Source organism: Coregonus clupeaformis, chromosome 17 (assembly GCF_020615455.1).
Source record: "Coregonus clupeaformis isolate EN_2021a chromosome 17, ASM2061545v1, whole genome shotgun sequence".
Lineage (NCBI taxonomy): Eukaryota > Metazoa > Chordata > Actinopteri > Salmoniformes > Salmonidae > Coregonus > Coregonus clupeaformis.
The window spans coordinates 54431441-54438345 of record NC_059208.1 but is presented as its reverse complement, the minus strand read 5'-3'; positions in this window follow the sequence as shown (position 1 = coordinate 54438345).

The window sequence follows — 6905 nt, the reverse complement described above, 5'->3', positions numbered from 1 at the left end:
AAATTTGACGTTTGAGAAACATGGATGAACGTCTAATTCTGACATGAGACTGTGAGAGCTAGTTGAATATGTCACACACACAGCCAGGCTGCTGTATTATACTACATGACATCTCATAGGATGTGTCCCAAATGACACCCTGTTGACTATAGTGCACTATATACAGTTGAAGTCTGAAGTTTACATACACTTAGGTTGGAGTCATTAAAACTAGTTTTTCAACCACTCCACACATTTCTTGTTAACAAACTATAGTTTTGGCAAGTCGGTTAGGACATCTACTTTGTGCATGACACAAGTAATTTTTCCAACAATTATTTACAGACAGATTATTTCACTTATAATTCACGGTATCACAATTCCAGTGGGTCAGAAGTTTACATACACTAAGTTGACTGTGCCTTTAAACAGCTTGGAAAATTCCAGAAAATGGTGTCATGGCTTTAGAAGCTTCTGATAGGCTAATTGACATAATTTGAGTCAATTGGAGGTGTACCTGTGGATGTATTTCAAGGCCTACCTTCAAACTCAGTGCCTCTTTGCTTGACATCATGGGAAAATCGAAAGAAATCAGCCAAGACCTCAGAAAAAATGTGTAGACCTCCACAAGTCTGGTTCATCCTTGGGAGCAATTTCCAAACGCCTGAAGGTACCACGTTCATCTGTATAAACAATAGTACGCAAGTGTAAACACCATGGGACCACGCAGCCGTCATTCCGCTCAGGAATGAGACACGTACTTTGGTGTGAAAAGTACAAATCAATCCAAGAACAACAGCAAAGGACCTTGTGAAGATGCTGGAGGAAACAGGTACAAAAGTATCTATATCCACAGTAAAATGAGTGCTATATCAACATAACCTAAAAGGCCGCTCAGCAAGGAAGAAGCCACTGCTCCAAAACTGCCATAAAAAAGCCAGACTATGGTTTGCAACTGCACATGGGGACAAAGATCGTACTTTTTTGAGAAAGGTCCTCTGGGCTTATGAAACAAAAATAGAACTGTTTGGCCATAATGACCATCGTTATGTTTGGAGGAAAAAGGGGGTTGCTTGCAAGCCAAAGAACACCATCCCAAACGTGAAGCACGGGGGTGGCAGCATCATGCTGTGGGGGTGCTTTGCTGCAGGAGGGACTGGTGCACTTCAGAAAATCGATGGCATCAAAGGAAATGTATGTGGATATATTGAAGCAACATCTCAAGACATCAGTCAGGAAGTTAAAGCTTGGTCGCAAATGGGTCTTCCAAATGGACAACGACCCCAAGCACACTTCCAATGTTGTGGCAATATGGCTTAAGGACAACAAAGTCAAGGTATTGGAGTGGCCATCACAAAGCCCTGACCTCAATCCTATAGAAAATGTGTTGGCAGAACTGAAAAAGTGTGTGCGAGCAAGGAGGCCTACAAACCTGACTCAGTTACACCACCTCTGTCAGGAGGAATGGGCCAAAATTCACCCAACTTATTGTGGGAAGCTTGTGGAAGACTCCCCGAAACGTTTGACCCAAGTTAAACAATTTAAAGGCAATGCTACCAAATACTAATTGAGTGTATGTAAACTTCTGACCCACTGGGAATGTGATGAAAGAAATAAAAGCTGAAATAAATAATTCTCTCTACTATTATTCTGACATTTCACATTCTTAAAATAAAGTGGTGATCCTAACTGACTTAAGACAGGGAATTTTTACTATGATTAAATATCAGGAATTGTGAAAAACTGAGTTTAATTGTATTTGGCTAAAGTGTATGTAAACTGTAGGAAATAGGGTGCCATTTCTAACGCAGCCCTTGCAGCCCTTGCAACACCATGCAGTCACTCCTCAGGACACTCTTACCGCCATGGTTAACATGGCACGTCAGAAATAGTCTTCCAGTCTCGCACTCCTTTGAATTATTGTAAGTGTTAGACATGGCTGGACCATCTAAATCAACCCACCTCCGCAAATCAAGTCTGCAATGATTGCACATTCACAAACACACAGACACACACACACACACACAGATACACACTAGATACATTCTATCTGAATCTCTTAATTCCCTTCTTCTCTTTCTTTTCAAGAAAAGAACATTCAACAGCATAGTTCAGATGCAATCTCAGTCAAATATTCCAACCAGCCCATGTCCTTCCTAACAGGACCAGAGGTAGTATCAGCACTCCACGGTACCTTCCTCCTAGAAACCCTCAGCTCCAGCAGTGATCCTTCTCCTGCATTACAACACCCAATCAGTCTCCCTGCATCCCAAATGACACCCTATTCCTTACATAGTGCACTACTATTGACCAGTAGTGCACTATACAGAGAATAGGGTGCCATTTGGGACGTATCCTCTGTGTGTCTCTCCATTAATGAGAACCAGTCAGACAGCCAGCCAGCCAGCTAGTCAGTCAGCCAGCCAGCCAGCCAGCTAGTCAGCCATCCATCCATCCATCCATCCATCCATCCATCCATCCACCAGTCAGCCAGCCAGTCAGACAGGCAGCCAGTCAGCCAGTCAGTCAGTCAACCAGCCAGCCAGCCAGCCAGCCAGCCAGCTAGTCAGCCAGCCAGACAGAGCCAGCCAGGGAGGGGGAGGCCCAGCCGGTCCGGCCCACGTGCCTGACGGATCTCCCCTCTCCAAGGAGGACTGGCGCTCCAGGACTCCGGCCAGCACCATTAATTATGGAGGGAACCCAGACCACCCGAGTTAATAAGAGTTTGTTCATGAAAGGTTAAGAGCCAGTCAATGATTTATACGTGTGTACGGGGTGAGACAGAGAGAGAGAGCGAGAGAGCGAGAGAGAGAGACAAAGAGAGCGAGTGAGAGAGACTGCGAGGCTGCCGGTAGCACATTATGATAGCTTTTTTCTCCTCTGATTAGACTAATGGTGGATTGAGATGTTCTCTTCCACTCAAGGCATTCAGCCGCATCGATAACTGATGTGATAGTTTGGGAACGCTGTCGGCCAGGAAGCCTAACAAGCTTCCTCTCGTCTGTCTGTGGAGTCTGGAGTCACGTACACATGCACCCACTTACTCACCCATTGAGCTCAGGTCAAATGTAGTGCACTATATAGGGAATAGGATGCCATTTGGGACACAGCCTCACTCGAACCCTGATGCATATATAACGGAGGTGGTGCAGTGAGTAGCCTCGTCTAAGACCAGAAGACTAGGCTTTAGCTCAACGGGCTAACACAGTCAGTAGTGTCCACAGACGACCCAGATTCAATCCCAGCCGCAGTCGGTCACATTTATAGTACACACTGATAGCATACTTAATGCTGTGGGATACCATGAATATCATGTATTCCCATGTAAGCATAAAACCAAGCCACACTGCGACGTTCATATGTAGGTTACTGTATATACACTGGGACGTTCATATTCAGGTTACTGTATATAAACTGGGACGTTCATATGCAGGTTACCATATATACACTGGGACGTTCATATGTAGGTTACTGTATATACACTGGGACGTTCATATGTAGGTTACTGTATATACACTGGGACGTTCATATGTAGGTTACTGTATATACACTGGGACGTTCATATGTAGGTTACTGTATATACACTGGGACGTTCAAATGCAGGTTACTGTATATACACTGGGACGTTCATATGCAGGTTACTGTATATACACTGTACTCAGTCATGCCTACATTAACATCCTCATATAGCGTATACTCTAAAATGCCTTTGTCATGATGTTATTATTATTCCATGATGTAATATGTTAATAATGTCAATATAAAGCAACAGAAGACATATTGCTGCCTAGACCACTGGACCCTCCGATATACACTCTGACAAAAACCCTTCGGTATTGTCACGACATCCGCCGAGGCTGTCTCCCCTCTTTGTTCGGGCTGGTTTCGGCGTTCGGCGTCACCGGCTTACTAGCCACTGCCGATCCATTTATCATCACTCCATTTGTCTCGTCTTCAATCACACACACCTGGTCCTTATTCCCTCACTAGTCATGGTATAAGTGTACCCTCTGTTTCCTTGTCTGTGTGGGTGATTGTTTATTGTGGAGGTTTGTGAAGCTCGGTGGAGCTCGTGTATTGTGTATCGACGGGAGAATTTTCCCATGTGCCTGTTTTGTGCCCTGGAGTGTGTTTGACGCATTTCTGCGTAAACCTGTATTTTGCGGATTAAAGCCTGTTATTCTGTGATTTACCCTCCTGCGCCTGACTTCTTCAACACCACCTCATCACAGATATGCACTCTGACAAAGACCCTCCGATATGCACTCTGACATGAGGGTCATGTGACCAGAATAAAGGATGACTCTATCATGTACCATTAACAAGAACACTGTTTCGGCTCACAGGCTAGAGCCCAGTGCATGACAGTGGTAGAAAAACAAAGCCACAGTACATTTCATTTTCAGTAGACTGAACAAGGTGCTGTGAGAAAACTCTAATTCAGAATCGGGAAAAGAACACCCAACAAATATTTTTGGAGGCAAATAGCTTAACAAATAAAAGTCGTGAAAGATGGATGAGAAAATCAGTTGTTCATTCATATTTGATGGACCGGCTTAAGGTGTATAACCCAACCAAAACCAACAACCTGCGGGCAGATGAGGAGAGAAATGATGAGGTGTGTGGATGGAAGCACCTGCAATATGTTGCTTATATCAGCTCTAACACAGTGGCCAATGATGTGGTTTCAAAGTACTGCACTGTAACACCAATTCAAGCCTGTCTTTTTTCTTATGTAGAAGCACTTATGACATACTACTGTACAGAGATAAACAATCATGCACTCATATGCACACAAATACACTCACACCCAGGACAAATAAACACACACACCTGAGGGGTATACTACTAAGCAAGCTAGATCTCCTCAGGGTTTTCTAAAGCTAACCAGGTTCAGTTAGCTTCACATTCCAGCTCAGGCTTCATCTGTACTACGACGGTGGATATTGCTCGTCCGCCTGCCGCCAACTCTAGCAGGCTTGTAATTGCGCATGCATGTCGCACACGGCTTGTCGAACTCTGAACTCTTCATTGAGACAATGCTGAAACATCAATCCATGGACGAGTCAGTACCACATTTTCATTGGTGCCGAAAACAAAATGAAAGAAAGGTTGTCTTGCAAATTCAGCAGGCTATGGTGTGAAATAGGCTTTTAGAAGAGCTGTCTTTATTTTATTACTTATCGTTAATGCCATCTTTGCTGTGATTTGGTGATGTGCTTATCAATGCACAAGCACCTTTTTTCCCACTCCTATCGCTAAAATAATTGTATTAAGTCACACAAAAGTTTTACTGTGCGTGAAGTTTCAAATGAATTCTGTCAGTACTAATTGTGTAATGTGATAGGTATTTTAAGATTTTTTTTAAATGTAACAAAAACCTTTTCAGTTGTGTTCCTCAAATTAAGTGGATGATGACGCAATCAAGAGCGAGAGAATCTGATATCATTGGTCCTCAAATCGTGGCTCAGACACTTCATTCAGCATAAACAGTCCTGACTAGTTCTGAAGGATTCGTTGCCATATAAATGTACCTGGCTAAAAGGTGAGCCACTTTCGTGGTACCGGTTATCCCGAGTTGAACTCAGAGTTGACCAAAGTTACCTCTGTAAATCCTCAAACCTGGTACTCCCCAGTGTATTTCCTCTCAGTGTGTCATCCCATCAGGTCATTAACGGGCCCAGCCACACATCAGGTGACCGGGTCAATCAATAAAGCTAGCAGACTCTCTTCATTAGAGGTCCCACTGCTAGGTAAGCTGTCACTCCGCTGCTCTGTCTCTGGTTCAGAGCCCCACAGACCACCCAGGAAACACAAGGTGCACTGTCACCCTCTGTGTCTCTTACATCACATCTGTCTGGTGGTGGTGAATAAGCTATGTCTAGGGAACAACATTCAGCTTTTATAATGCAATCCATTAAAGATGTTGATTCAGACGTAGGGGTTAGGGAAGCAGGGAACGGTGCATCAATCTCAGGGTGTGTTAATGAATGACGTTCTCTCTTTGAAATAGTTTACAGGTCTTGGACACCATAATGGCTGTGCACTTCAGCCTGATGATAAGAACTACTGAGCAGGCTGAATGAAGGGAGGTTCTACCTGCACCATTTCCATAGCAATACCCACTGAGTGCTTAGAGTGCTTTGAACTTTCATTAGGCATGGTATTACATGATGTGATGTGTTTTGCATCGTGGGTTAGGTTTGGGACTATTTTCAGAAGATAGTGTAATACAGTATAAGGAATAAACCTATGTGTGACGACTTTGGACATTTCATTGCTATCCCTTCATTGGGCGCCAAATTCAGATTCCAAATGTTTGCAGTTGTTTGTTCATGTTGCTAGAGTTTTCAAGTGCATTCCTACTGCTAGACATCAATTCATGTTAATGGGTGAAATACCTGTTTGGACTTTTGACCTGTTCAGGTTGCTAATTTTGAGTTGAGCATAGGCTGGATAATTATTTGCACTCAAATTTATAGGTGCTCTGCCTAGTTTAATGGTGCTCTGCCTAATTTAAAGGTGCTCTGCACCAGTAAATAAATACCACAATCTGCACCAGTAAATAAATACCACCTTCTGCACCAGTAAATAAATACCACCTTCTGCACCAGTAAATAAATACCACATTCTGCACCAGTAAATAAATACCACATTCTGCAACAGTAAATAAATACCACAATCTGCACCAGTAAATAAATACCACTACTGCACCATTTTGTCTGACTCCTGACACTTCGTACCCCCTGACAGGATGCCTATGGTCTTGCATTCTGTTACATGCAAAGTGTTAAAAAAAATCTCCAGCGACATTGTTTAGAAAACTATGGAGGAGAAAAGACAAGCGCTTAACGTAATTGTGTTACATTCTAACCAAATAATTGACTTTGAGTTGGCCTCAAGTCCTCATGCTACCCCACAGATGC